Source organism: Erithacus rubecula, assembly GCF_903797595.1.
Source record: "Erithacus rubecula genome assembly, chromosome: 16".
NCBI lineage: Eukaryota > Metazoa > Chordata > Aves > Passeriformes > Muscicapidae > Erithacus > Erithacus rubecula.
In genome coordinates, this window is record NC_136668.1 from 6437719 (window position 1) to 6452866 (window position 15148).

General features: G+C 38.3%; 1 long non-coding RNA gene across 1 annotated transcript in view; it reads left to right on the forward strand.

Annotated features, from left to right (window-relative positions):
- The window catches only part of LOC306808832, a 40661-nt gene extending 25524 nt beyond the window's left edge, over nt 1-15137 (forward strand). Inside the window, exons 2-5 of the long non-coding RNA XR_013776113.1 lie at nt 11912-12022; nt 12540-12622; nt 13425-13512; nt 13938-15137. This is a non-coding gene — a long non-coding RNA (uncharacterized lncRNA). The remainder of the gene's footprint in view (nt 1-11911; nt 12023-12539; nt 12623-13424; nt 13513-13937) is intronic.
- Nucleotides 15138-15148: the final 11 nt, after the last annotated feature.

Consider the following 15148-nt stretch of genomic DNA (forward strand, 5'->3'; position numbering starts at 1 on the left):
TGTTGTCACTTCACCTGTGACCACCCCACAAGGTTACAGCAGAAGCAAATGAACCATAATGACATTTGAAGAAGAAATATCCATCCAGGATATGGCCTTTTCTTCCTAGCCCAGCTTGTCAGAATGTTGGCAGAGTAGGCAGCAAAGAAATCTTATGGGATCCAGCTGGATAAGTCCTGGTGGTATTTCATCATCATAGCAAAGTCAGAGTGGGGAAGGGAGAGCTCTGCAGCCAGCACCAGCTGTGTTAGAAGCTGTGGCAAAGAAACTGTGACATTGCTTCTGCATTGTCACTGCAAAGGGTCACACAGGGCCTGGTGCCCTCATCACTGAGCCCTAAACAACCCGCTCAGAGTGGCAGAGGTAAGAGGACATTGTTGGATGTTTGCATCTTCCTCATCTCAAAAGCAAAATAGTTAGAAAATTTCAAATATTTTAAATGTTTGAAGAGGTAAGGCCGTGGGGTTTTTTTTCCACCTGATGTCTAGGCAAGTATCTCTGAATTCTGCCATGTGTAACTACTGAAGTTCTGCCCTGGTTAGTTTAAAATACTCATTTATTCTTCAGAGCAAACCCCAAATTCTCAAATTCATTCAATAAGACAGAGAAGTAAGTACTTATAAAGTGCTTCCTTACAAATATCATTACAAAACCCATAGGCCAACCAGCCAGGAAACATCATAAGGAAAGGAAGAAATTGTAGCAGAAGAATAAAATAACCACATTTTCCAGAAATTTATGAAGTTTAAGGAATAAATTTTTCCCTGTGAGGGTGGTGAGGCCCTGGCACAGGGTGCCCAGAGGAGCTGTGGCTGTCCCTGGATCCCTGGAAGTGTCCAAGGCCAGGCTGAACAAGACTTGGAGCAACCTGGGATAGAGAAAGGTGTCCCTGCCCATGGCAGGGGAGTGGAACAAGATGATCTTTAAGGTCCCTTCCAACCCAAACGATTCTGAGATTCATTCTAAATTCTGAGGAGGATGTTAATCTGGAAATTATCTAGGTCTGACTGTAGGCACAACCCAGGAGATTATATAAGGTGGGGAAGATGTGAGATAAGGCTTCAGCTCCTCTACAGTACTTTACTGGTATGATCCTGCTGACAACCTTGCTCCACCTCAAAGTTTCCTGAGGTCAATGGTGTTGCTCTCCTTGCAGCACATACTCCAATTTGGAAAAAATGTCCACACATTGGTTTCTGTAGTCATCAGTTTTTGAGGCAAAGTGTTTATTTGTATGTGAGTTGTTATGAAACATGCCTTGCTTTTCATTGTTCTAACTGCCTGCTTGGGAAATCTGTCATTTTAATGGCCAAAGCTTTTCTTTTTCCCGTCCTAGTCTTGGAAAAGACCAAAATGTCACTGCTTGCACAGCTGTCTTCATGAAAGTGCTGGAGTGAATGAGTCCAGTGAGCACCTAAACAGTCTGGTCCAAAGTGCTTCCATTTAATGGTGACACCATCAAAGCTCAGACAAACCAGTAGGAGCACTGGAACTAATTGTTAATAATCATGTTACTCACATTTAATTCCTTCTGAAAACAATGGCTTGCTCCTAGGCCTATGAACCAGGTTGCCCTTCACTTCATGAGCTGTTTGCACTGTCCAAAAATGTTAACTATCTGGCAGGTGTGCAGAGCTTTATTTAAAGTGACTTTATGTCACTTCCCAGCTGCTGTATCCTGTAGCCCCTGGGTTACCTGTGACAGCTCTACAGAGACAAGGTGGGAAAGCTCCAGTGACTCACAACTGAGCTTCACCTTAGACTGAAGTGTACTGGTAGGTGGAAATTTAATTTATTTCTGCATCAGCTGTAATATTTTACTTGCTCATTTTCAGGTTACCTATTTGCAGCCAAGTAAAATCAAATTTAGGGAGCTTTTAAACCAAAATTTGAACTTATGTATTCAAAGACCTCTAGAGGTGTGCTACACAGAATATTAAAGATGCTTCATTGCTGCCAATTCTGCTTCCCAGCAGCAAGGAGAGAGGGATTTAATCAAAAGAGAGTGCCTGGGCTAAGGGTAAATCATGCAACACTTTTCAAAAGTGGGCAATGCCTGCCTGGTTAGGCACAGCAGACTCTACACCCAAAGCATTTAAAATGTATTTTATTGCACCAGCACTTGCCAACAAATCCTTGCTAATGTGATCAAAGTGTTAATGAACAATGACATGAAAGTTGCTTCTGGAAGTTTTTTTCAAAAAGTGACTGGGGCCAGGCTGCCCAGTAATGTTCAGCAGCTGATAGGCCTTTGTGTCAGAGAAACTGGTAAGAAAAAGGTAATAAAACCACTCTGCATAAATCATTTTGGTGAAGTATTTTGACCTTCTTGTTTTGGAATGACTGCATACATGTATTTGTGAATCTTTTTGTAGTTCAGTGGTACAGTTATCAAAACCAAACTTGTTACAGTTAAGAAATGGCTTTCCTAGAGCAGACCAAACAACAGCTTTTACAACACTGAGTATCAGAGAGGTGATGAATTTTTACTTCACAAAGGTTGATTTGCAAGAGAGGCTAGGATTTGTTATATGTACACAATGCACGTTACCCTGATGAAATACGATGATTAAAGTAAGTCAGACTAGGATTTTACTCCTCCAGATTCCTCTCTTTGTGGTTCTTTACAAACGTTTCAGACACATTTACACCACAAGTTCTTGCTAGAGGATAAAGCTATAAAAAGCAGACACTGAAGCAATATAACCTGAGTGTCATAAAAAGCTTGGGCAGTAAAATGTCATCATTTCTCCAGAAGATAAATGCTCTCATGACTTTCAGTGGAGCCCCAGTGCTTCCTTTAAATGTTGAGGTGGGCTCAGGATGGCAGCAGAACAGCAACACCAAAATGATCCTACAGTTCAGTGATCAGCTGTTGGTATCAACCAAGATAAGAAAGACCCCAAGTTATGATCAGATGATAAGGTGTAAAAGCCACTTACATAAATTACTAAGGGATATGTACCAGACCAAAGTCTTTATCAAAGCAGAACCCTTTTATTCTGTAATCTTATCCTCTCTCCTTTCTTTTTTTCTTTATTTTAGAGATTTTTACTGTTCTGAAATAACACTGAATTTTAACCCTTCAATGCCAAACTTTGGCTGTATTCAAATATCCACTAAGAAAAATTTTGTTCCTCTCATTGAATAACATTTTTGTGCTTTCGTGGATTTAGTTCAGAGACAGCTCCTTAGGATCCCTTTATATCTCATTCTGAGGGACAGTAACCTCTGCAGTTCTGTGACAAAAACCTGCAGTTTCATTACAGCCATGGACAAGGAGCTGACCAGCAGTGTACAGTTTATTTTCTAGCTGCTCAATTTTTTTATTATCTCTATTGCAAGAGTGTGAATTCAAAGTAAATATTTTTGAGGAATATCAATTCAAATGAAAATTACAGGAAGGAGTTTGTGAATAAAATATTGAGACAAGTGTGCTCAGAAAAGTTGAATATTTCCACAGGTAAGGAAGTTTTCAATTTCATAGATTCCTTATTTAGAGCTCTCTCACAATTGTCAGCAAGAAAAAACCTGCACTATTATGGCTAAATTGGAAATTGATGTCAGAATATTTTTGCCATTTCCACTTTACTTAATTATGGTATATCTCATTTAATTTTGGAAGGAAGTTTATAGTGATTTACATATCCCAGACATGTCAAAAGAGATATTAAATAGTATTAAGCCTTAAGAAATAATCCTACTTTATTTCATTCCTTCTGAGGACTGTGCAGAGGAATAACTTGAATGGATTAGGAAATTGGTGTAATACCTGTCAAGTAATGTTATCTGTGAATGTGCATGAATTCTCCAAAGTTAAACCAACTGTTCTATATCAAATTCCTCAGGTTCTTGATGAAGGTAGGAACAAAAATAACCTATTAAATTAGCTTGTAAAGCTCCATTTTCAATGGGCCATTTTTATGTTCTTGGTGTTTACAAAGCTGAATTCAGTGCTTTGTAAACGTGTTGTCTCTGGCTGAACCCCCAGCTCTTTGCTGCAAGGATATTTCTGCACCTTCAGTGGGAGCCAAGCAGAAAAGGGGGGCACTTTGGCCAGGTAATTTTAGTCCTTGCAGCCACATCAGAGTGCCTGGATCTGCAAATATTCAGGGTGCACAGCTCCATGTCCACTGCTTTGGGACGTGCTCTCAGCAAAGCTGACTGATCCTGTCTGGGAGTTCATTCCTGCTGCTGCTCAGGGTCTCAACTGGGTAAACTCATTTTGGGAAGCAAGTCATGCCTGGCTGCAAAATAGCAAACAGAGCACCCTTTTATTTAAATATTTTTGTCACACTTTCAGAAAGTATACCTGAGATGTGAAGGGAGAAAGCCTCACAATGTAAGTTTATAAAAGTCCTGGAAATTATCTTGTATGCTGCTGAGGGGCAACTAAAGCATCTGCTGGGCTGGAATATTTTGATATTTTGATTGCAAGCACTTAGATAATATGCAATTCTGCAGAGGATCCAGACAGTCTGGATGTTAGGCTATCTGTGATGAGGGTAGAAGGTATAGTGTGTAAGTATTAATTAGCTCTGGATTTGAAACTGAAGAAAAAGCTTTTATTGAACCTTTTATTGATGTCAGCTGTGCAGTGCCTCCAGCAGAAAGCACATTTTGTGAGTTTACTGGTGTCAGCACACAGCTGACACAGGCACAGAAAACAGAGAGGCAGCTGGCACCTGGCATTGCCTTGCCAATGGCAAACATGCCTTACTTTGTACCTGGTGATGTCTGGAATCTTTTTCTCACCCTGCTGGAAGGATCACAGGTCCATCATGTGCAGGGAAGCAAGGAGGTGAGGGCACTGAAAAGGAGCCTGGTTTGTGAGGAAAACACACTGTCAGCTGTTATTAACTCTTGACAGCCACATTCCACTTTACACATGGTGCTATTTCTTGTCCAGACAGTTTGAGAATGTTAGGACTGACTTCCTTCATTTACTACTAAATCCAGCTCCTGTGTTACTTGTGGGAATGGGAAGCAGCTCCCATTTCTTTGTGCTGCTCCAGTGTGTCACCATCAGTCTTATAACCAAATCACACAGACCCTTGCCATGAATTATCCAGCTTCCAAGCTTGTTGAAAAATGAGCACAATAAAAAAGGCTTGGAAAATATTTCTCTGGTTAAATGTCACTGCTAATGTATCAGAATGCACAAAAATGGGGGTTATGTATAACTATAGATATTTTGCTGCATTTAAATGTGCCTAATTTGTCATTGAATTATTCCTCTGTAGTTCCAAAGAAACCTAGTAATGTCATAAGAGATTTTGCCCATTTAGAGTTTACAAAAGAAATTATCAAATGTCAGACCTGTTCCTGAAACTGTCTTCCAAATTCTCATTTTTATCTTTTTGAGGAATTTTGAGTTGTTTTTTTTTACACGGTTTCATTGCACATTTTAAATTATTTTTATTAGATAAAAAAATTAAAGCAATGGTGTATATATGTAAAATTTATCAGAACAGGAAAGACCCTAAAAAGAAGCATAATTTTGGCATAACCAAGTTTGGTGAAGCAACAGGGAGAAGGGCCTGATACCCAATTTTGGAAGCATAGAATCATAGTATTGTTGAGGATGGAAAAATTTCTGAGACCATCAAGTCAAACCATTCCCTCAGCACTGCCAAGGCCACCACTAAACCATGTCCCCAATGCCACATGTGTCTGTTACATCCCTCCAGGGACAGTGCCAGATGTTAGTCTTTGAGGCCAAGTAGCTGCCACAAAATTATCACAGCTAATAATTGATTGATTTCTGTCAAAGCTATTTCAGAGCAGTCTTGCTTCAAGTTGGAAAACTGTTAAATTCCAATTGAAATAACTGATTTCACACATTCTCCCTTCTGCTAAAAGAACATACTCCAGTATATAGGCTTGCCTATTTGATTCAGAACATCATGCAACTTGTCCATGTCTGCACGTGCAGCATGGAATCACCCAGGTACACACCTGGTGGGTTTTGTGCAGACACAGCCAGGACATGCAAACATGAGATTTTCCAAGATAAATGCACATAAATATTCCCTCCTGTGGGTGACACTGGGAGGGATAATCACAGTACAGAATGTGAGCAATCTCTGTGTGTATTTGTATTCCTTCCCCCAGGATCACAGGATCCCTGAGTGGGAAGATAACACAATGTGCTTTTAATGCAGTGGCATTAATTATCTGACATCTCTTAGATACCTGTCATTCTCACATTTGGGCTGAATCACCAGCCTTTCCAGGCAAGCATGTTCTGCTTTCTGTTTCCTTTTCCTGACACACTTTGATTGTGGGAAGGAGGGCACCTAGTGGCTTCTCTCTTGTTGCTCTCTAGTTCCACCTTTCCATCTTTCAGAGACTGTGACACTGAGAGTGTGTTAGGTGGAATCTGGGACACAGTTGTATGTATAGAGTATGAACAGTGTTGCAAGAGTGAAGTCTTTATTTATGAAATAAAGAATTTGCAAAAAAACCCTTAGTTATAGGGAAATGTCCATTCAAACAGCCGAGACAGGAATTGGTTCAGGATGTTTTATTGTGCCTCTTCCTGGCCATATCATGAGTTAATCAAAAAGAAGTCTTCTGATAAAGCAACAAAAGTAATCAAGCCTGTAATTTCAAAATTATAATTCTATTTCCTTGAGCAGAATAAAATTCTTTTGTTCACTTCTCATTTCTGTACTTCTAATGTTTATAGGGCTTTTCCTGTAGTAATGTATGCAAGCTGGCAAATGAAAAATAATGTAGATAATTACAACAGAAGCAGTTAATAGAACTGTAATATCTACATCGTATCTCTAACCATTACAGTTGATGGTATTAAATTCATTTAAATGAAGAAGGGCTAATTTGCAGTGTGGCAAATTATAAACTTGACTTACTGGTATTAGCACACTCCCTTATTTCTCTCTGCGGTATTTCAGGCACTATGTTGTTACTTCTGTAAAAATCTAGGAAGATAAAAAAATCAGTGATGAAATATCTGTATAAACAGAGCTCTCAAGCAATGACATCTCAGTCAAAAGGGCTCAGTGCTTTCCAAAAGAAACTGGATTCACTGGTTTCTTAGGATCTGGAGACAATTTCACAATTCCTTGCCTTATAAACTTCCTTTCCCTGGATGGATTTAAAATCTTTTTAAATGGTGTCTGGTGGGAAAGGTTCTAGAGAAGCAGGTGTGAGTGTCCCTGTGAGCTGGAAACACACAGTTCTATGGCTCCAGACAGCTAAAGATTCACAGCTGCTGTCAAGCCCTGTGTCATTTCAGTGTCCTTATGATGAACTGAGAAAATATTTGTGAGCATCAGAAATCACTTCTCTTGTGAAATCCAGAAAGCACCAGGAATTTCTAAATGCTTCTTGAAAATCTTCCCCTCAAGTCATGAATGTATGTGAATTTCACTTTAAAAACCACTGCAATATCAGTTGTGCTTCCAAATTCCAGTGGCTCAGGCCTTGCATGCCAAGTTCTCACCAGTAGCTCTCCCTTTCCATGATATTTGGACAATAGAAAAAAGGATAGCAAAAATAGAAAGCAAAAATATTTGTGAATCTCCCCAAGGTCCATGAAAAATAACATTTATGATTAATTATCCAAATTATCCCACCAGAGCCAAATTGATATTTACTGTGTATCTTTTAAGAAACTCCACACCTGACTTTAGTAAAAAATTGAGCAGCACAAATGTTATATATGAATGAGCTACAGGAAATATACCTTTATTTTTGCATGAAAGATATTTATACCAACTAAGCAGCTTCAACACAAAATTCCATCTGTATTTGCATTAGATGTGCACTCATCTCCAGTTATTTAATATTCCAGTTTTTTACAGGCCATGTAATTACCTTAAATATTACATTTAAGAGCCACTTTAAAGCTACAGTTCAGAACCTATTACACTTATTTTATATATATATATTGCTACACATAAAAAAGCTTTTCAGATGGCCAAGTGGACATGTTCCAGACTATCTACAAAGCATAAGCTTATGCTATTTATTGTTTAAAAATAATGACATTTCCTCTGTGAAGAGCTGCAGTGGTTTTCATTCTGTAGGTGCAACACTAGTGGTTTTAATATTTTCTTAATCAGATATTATTAAAACAGTCTCAGAAAATTGTATTATGTGTTACATAATGTAACATTGTGTGCTACATAATTTCCTGAAGTTTTCTGGCGGAAAACTCAAGCAAACAGGTTTTACCTAGTATATTATAACATTATACTTTATATATACTATAACATTATACTTCACTTATTAAACATAACAGGTTTCACCTATGTATTTTATATATATATATATATATATATATAAAATATATTTATTATACCCTAAATATATATTTTAACTCAGGGTTTTCTCTTCTTATTTCATGAGCATGTTTTAAGGCAAAGCCATTTGCTTAGCACTCTTTTTCACCTACCACTCTTTACCTCGACTACTTGGACTGTAACTTTTAAAGACAAAGTCTGGATTTTGCTTTACTGTCTTTGTACCATGATCTGGGCAGATTTTGCTTGGCCTTCAGCATTTACCAGTTTTCATCATTAAAATTTGACATGTACTCCAGAGTTATGAAATACATTATTTTATCTGAAATTACTGTCATTTTTCAAGGCTGCATGGTATTTTGTGTGTGTTGGTTTGGTTTCTATTTGTCTTTACTTACAATCTGGATTTAAAATGTTCATATTTAGGCCATCATAAAAAATCAGTTTCTCTTTTGTCAAAGCTTGTCATGTGAAAGTTTAATGACATACATTGAAACTTTAAATTGTCCTGTTAGACCCACTAGGGAATTTTTTATGAAAGCTAGAGCCTTCACAGTAACAGCAAATGGTAATATTTTCAGTAAAACTTTATAAGGCACTTGGGGATATGGTTTAAGAATGATTATGGTGGTAGGTGGCAGGATTAGATGAACCTGAAGGTCTCTTTCAACCTTGGTGATTCTGTGATTCCTTATGTCCCATCTGTTACTGCAGTGGCATAAATATGACTTCCTTAAAAGACAGACTCTCTAAATGTTTATTAAGCTGCTCACTCAAATATTGTTTTGAATTCAATACAATTTTTCTACTTCCCACTAGCACAATTTCTTTAAAACATCTTTGTAACCATAAGATGCAATACAAGATCGTGGTTTCTCTCTTTCTACTTCTTTTGCTATACAGGAAAATAATTTTGTATATCCTTTGTTTTCAAACTCTCCTATCCAGTGGTTATATATTTGACTGTTTGTTTTGTCTGAAGTTGTACTTAAGGTAATTTTACTGCAGAGGTGAGGAAGGCAGTGCTCTAGAGTGATCTGCCTATTTCAGCTGCCTGCAGAGCTTGCTCACCTTCATCACAACCCTAATTCTGCACCCTGAAATAAATTTCTAGTTCTCCTGATCTTTTCCCCTCCTCAGAGAACTGGTTTGGTAGTAATTCTGTCTTTATCAAGAATTCATAAAACTGTCTGAACAGCTTTGCCTGCCTCAACCAAGTCTGTTCTTTGGAAGCCTGTGGGGACAGAGGGTTTTGTGTGTGAAGTGCCACACACAGCCAGAGCAGCCTGTGATTAAAGAGCTTCAGCTCTGGGTATCTTTGCACATAAACCCGTGGGTTTTCTTCAGGCAGAGAGCAAACTGCAGCTCATAAACTGAAATGCTGATGTGAAATTGCCAGCAACACCTACGAGAATGCTCCTCATAGCGGTGTAACTTAATAATTTAAACCTGTAATTTCAGTGTTTCAGTTTGAAATATTGCCTTACAAAGAAAATCCAGAAAGTGTTTCTGTTCCAAGTAAGTTTGAGTGTAGAAATTAAATATCTCTCACTCTCTTCTTTTTAAAAAAATGCCATGTACAGTCAATCTCCTGCACTGTTGGTCACCTTTCTGCTTAATATCTCACATTATTGAAGATTATTTTTAGAAAGGCCCTGATTTAAGAACCACTCTATTTGGTTTGTCCAGTTGGTTCTGGCAACTCAATTTATTGTACATATTTTGAATCTAAATTTTCTCGTCATTACAATATCCTGGTTTTGCTTCTACCATTAGTTTACAGAACAATTTAAGTACATTGTGAATGATTATTTATAGCATGTGGGAAAAAAAATTCAGATGTAGAAAGTAAACTGACAGAAACAGGGGTTTATCAGTTGAAGCATTCTGCTTTACAGGTTAGTGAAACAAATACCTGCTCCTTCTTCTGACACAAAATTTTCAGGACCTTGCTAAGATACCATTTTGGGTTTTTGAATCTATATTTATATAAACTTTTGTAGGTTCCTTTCTATTTAGAAGATATATAAAACCAATTATATGTTCTTTTGTACATACCTCTGTTTTGTATTCTACCATCAAAATCAGCACCTTCAGCTGCACTTTTTCCTTAGAGACCACAGAAGGGGCACTTTTTAACTTGTTTGCCCCAAGGTGCTGGTAGGAGTTGTAAACCAAAAAGCTGTACAGGAATTAGTGCATGTGTGAAGAGTTTCCTGCTTTGCATTTCTCATCTCCAGAAAGCCCCACAATGTAAGCTGCATATCATGTTTTCTCTTTGAATCACACTTTAGTTGTGCCATACCAGATAATGCTGTTCTGACTTGCAATTCAGTCATAAACCAACACATTTGGAATGCTTTGTTTGAAAGAAGAAATCTCATGAAAGCACATCCCAATCACAGCCTGTCCATCTGCTCTCTCCTCCACATCCAAATAATTCCACTCTCCTCTGAGGTGCTGGTTATTCCTTCTCCACTTGTGCCAAACAGTGAGTTTAAAATACAGATGAATGCTGAGCAGCAGGAAAAGTGGTTCCAGTAAATTAGAGAAAAGTGCTGACAGCCACTCCCCAGCTTGGTGTCCCTGGCTTTAAGCACTACAGCACAGACTGGGGAAGAAATGAGCAGCTCCCAAGCCCAGATCATTAGTTGGCAGGTTTGGTTGATTCCAGCTCAAGTCAGGTGTGTGCCTCTGAGAGCAGTGGTCATTGCTAAATTAACACTGAGCATGGTCTAAATGGATAAATCTGTCTAGCAAAGTGCCTCTCTTGGCTTCCTTAAATTCAGGTTCATTATTAAGCTTTGCTCAAATAGTATAAATTCCTTTACTCCATATGAATTTGAATTGATGACAAAAAAGAACTGACTGTTTATAAATTAGTTGCTGCACATGCCATAAGCTCTCCACAGGCAGGTCTCAAAGGCCAGCAAGAAATTCATTTGCCATTCACCCCCTCCTGCTGACACCTCAGACCTCTCTTTTCCATTTCTTCTTCAGCTCTTGCAGCATTTGCAGCTGCTTTTTACCACCCACTCCTAAAACTGTGACTCCCCCAGGACTCTTGCAACCCACTGACATGGGTCTGACACTCTCCTGTGCTGGAACAGAAGCACACCAGGGGCATTCCCTGCTGAGAGAAGCAGGAGGCAGCCAAGCCCTGGGCTCTGGGGGCTGCTGCAGTGGGGGCTCAGCCCATCCTGGCTGTGGTGACAGCAGTGTCCTCCCTGCTGGGGAAAGGACTGAGCTGCTGCTGCCTGCACACCCCTCCTGCAGCTGCTCCAGACACCTGGGACAGGGCTTGGAATAACCTGGTCCAGTGGAAGGTGTCCCTGCCCATGGCAGGGGGTCAGAACCAGGTTACCTCTATGGTGCCTCCCAGCATAAACCATATTTCAGCTCATTTTGGATAAATTTTGGAGGACTGGCTTCTGTGCAGGGCTTCACCCTGTGCAAGGCAGTGACCCTCAGGAGCCCAAAGGAGCTGTGCCCTCCCTGAAGCCCTTTAGGAGGGCACTCAAAGGACACTCTGACTGTCTGCCCCAGGGCTGAGCACCTTCTGCCTCATGTCATTGCACCCCTTCTGAAAACACACCCAGGGTGAAATAAACACCCCCTCCTTTTTTTCTCTCCATTTTTAGGGTTGAAACAGCTTTGCAGTGACTGTCACACACTGCAGCTTGCCCCAGGTGTCCTGACGTGTAAGGAGAGACGAGTAGCAGGAATGGGGGAAGAACAAGCCCATGGATCTGGTATTTAATCTCACCCCTCTTACTGACCAGCAAAATACGCCAAAAAGAGTTTTAAAGTCTCTTAAAGAACCTTGGATCATGGTGTGACCAGGGAAAGATAGACATTCAACACTTTCTTTTTGTGTTTGACTTAGATTTTTCTTCCATCAATGATGTTAGAAACCAGTTTCAATGCCTATTTAGATCTCTCAGGAAGTTTTCAATTAAAAAAGCACAGGAATATATTTGAAGAATTCTTCACCACCATTACACATCCACTGTTAGTAATTCCACCTTGAACTTCTGAAAAAATTCTGGAACATTCTCCCTAAAAGTAAAATAAATAAAATCCAAGCTTTTGATTCTTCCTCAAGAAGAATTAAAATTGTTTGACCTCTTATATTCTACTTTTAAAGAACACTAATGAAAATAATGTCTAGTCATTATATTTTAAATGTTATTACATATTTTATGTGAGATATAAATTTCTGTATTTTATACTTACTAATCCTTAATAATTTTGGGGTTGCTTTTTTAGAAGCCTCGGCCATGACTGAAGAACTCAACATAAAGCCACTGACTGAAAGGAAAAGAGACTCAGACAATGAATCTGTATTAAATGTATGTTAATTTTTTTGGCAGTGCTTCTTAATGTGCTGAGATTTTCTACATAAGAAACATTGTTTATGAATCACCCAGAATTTTTCCAGACTTTATTTTTAGAATTTCTGAATGATAAGTAGAGAGCCTACAGTTAGGCCAGAAATTGTGCTGTGTGCACTTCTCTTTGAAATTTTTCATAAGGAAAAGATTCCTAAAGAGGAGTGTAATACACATTTGAAATTTCAAATTATACTTCATCTCAAATGGTTAATAGTCTTAATTATGTCTAGATTTTGATTGGTTTTTAATTAAATGCCTAAGTCAGGGAATATGATTTCTAAAGCAGACAAGATATTGGTTATAAGCTAATTACAAATGTTTCTGGGCATGTTTGGGCAGGCTCATTAACACTCAGTGTTAATAATGACCAGGCGTGTTCGCCACGTTAATGTCACTGTAGCTCCACCTTGTGGCTGAATGATTATTCTCGATTAATTTTCCATTCTGTAGGAAAAGGTTGGTCGAAAACAAACATGAAAAATTATTAGAAGAGTTCGTAGACATGATTAATTTCACTGTGGCTCTTTCTACAAGAAAATAGTGACAGGGAAAAAAACCCAGCCCTGAGTGTTTAGTGTTCACCTTCCATAGTTGTAATTTGCCATGTCTAAGTGGATAATTACAAACTGGGGGAAGTTTTTGTAAAATATTATTTAAGAAAATGAAAGAAAAAATGTCACAAGTATTATGGTTATCTGTATAAATGAGTTGATGAATCATATATGCCCTGCCAATGATGTTTTGCTCCTATTTCATACAGGTGATAAAAAATTCTAATGGACAGTTTAACCTTGAGGCTGCAATTAAGAATGTTGACGCAATGTCCAATGAGTTGAAGAAAATAAATGGTAATTCTGACTTCAGCATCCAGTTAAACAGAAAACTGTGAGACATTCCTTTTGGAGTGTGCAGTTGTGAATGGCCTGGTTTTCTGTGTCAGACAACTGGGTTTTCATGCAATGGAGCAATAGCTTTGCTCTTGTGTTTTGAAAAATTAATGCAACAGTAGTTAGAGAATCATGTTAGTTAACCATGGGAAACAGCTGCTGGGTGATCAGTTATTTCTTTCTAGGAACACTGAGAGTCTTCTAATGCAGACATCACTGACATGTAACACCAAACTGAATTTAATCATCTTGAAGCAAGTGAAACAGGCAACCCTTCAATTTTTTGAGTGATTTGATAGATGAACACTAAAACAATGCTGTCTGTAGATTACCATGCACTGTCATTCAATAAATATCATGCTGAGACACTGTCCTTTGTGTTTCAGTGGAAAGCCAGCTACTGCTTTGTGACCTGATTTTGAATTTCAACCATCCTGGGAAGGCCAAAGATTTAAGAGAAGCTGAAGAAAAGGCTTGGAGTTTGACAGATTAAGTAACATCCATTTTCATGTATTTCTATGAATACTGCTGAAGCTTCTGGTACTTCTTTCTTCTTCATCTTGTTTCTCTTAATTAAGTGTGAATAATGTTAGCATGGTTTCCTGCAGTTAGACTATTTTTATTTTAAGCTAAACATGTGAAATGGAAAAAAAAAAAAAAGTAGTTTGTTGGTTCTGAGAGGGGTTTTTCCACCCACATTTCCCAAATTAAGCCCACTAGGGCTGGAAAGACTGATGTGATTAATCAAAAAGGTCAGGAAACTGGGCATGAAGGTTTTCATGTGGTTTTCTCCTTTTAAACAAAGATGTGTTGGAGCAGTAACAAAATTTGCAATTTACTACAAGTCACTGCTCTCTTATCTCAGTTGTGCTAAGGGAAACAGGATAAGCAAGTGTCAGTGAAGGAGGAACAGCAATTTATGTTTTGAGCTGCCTTCCTCATCTTAAAAATATTGCTGAGGAATGGGTCAAAGAGCAGATTACTTCTGGGAAACCAAAAGTACTTTTCATTCCACTTTCTGCAATGGCTCTCTAATGCAACCAGATACAAAAATAGGGAGGAGTTTGTGGTTTCAATGCTCTGTCCTGAAATCTTGGCTCAACATTTGCACAGCCCCTATTTTCATGTAGTTCATTACAATTAATATTCAATCATACTTTCTTTGTGTCATGTTTGAATGCTGAGATGTATTTTTATTCTTACACCAAGTGTATTTCTCTGAATAATCAAATAGAGATTTATTCTACTTTAAAAAAATATGCAACGTTAGAAATTTTTATTCTGGTTTATATTTTATTTCTCTTTCACTGGTGAGATGATTTAAAATCAATAAAACACAATTCCATAGGAGGTGTTTCTGTGTTGTCAGATTTGTCAAGGCAGGGCAATGGAATAGCATTGCAGTTCACAAGAATCAGTGGTGATATGGAGGAGATTGTTCTTAATTTTAACAGTTTTTGGAAAAGATTAGAACTGACTTTTATTTAACCAGATTAGTAGTCAATTTTTAAAAATATTGAGCTAGAAGCTGAAGAACTTTTTAAATTTTATTTTTATCTTTATGCAGCTCATAGTTGCATGGAAATGAACTTTGTTA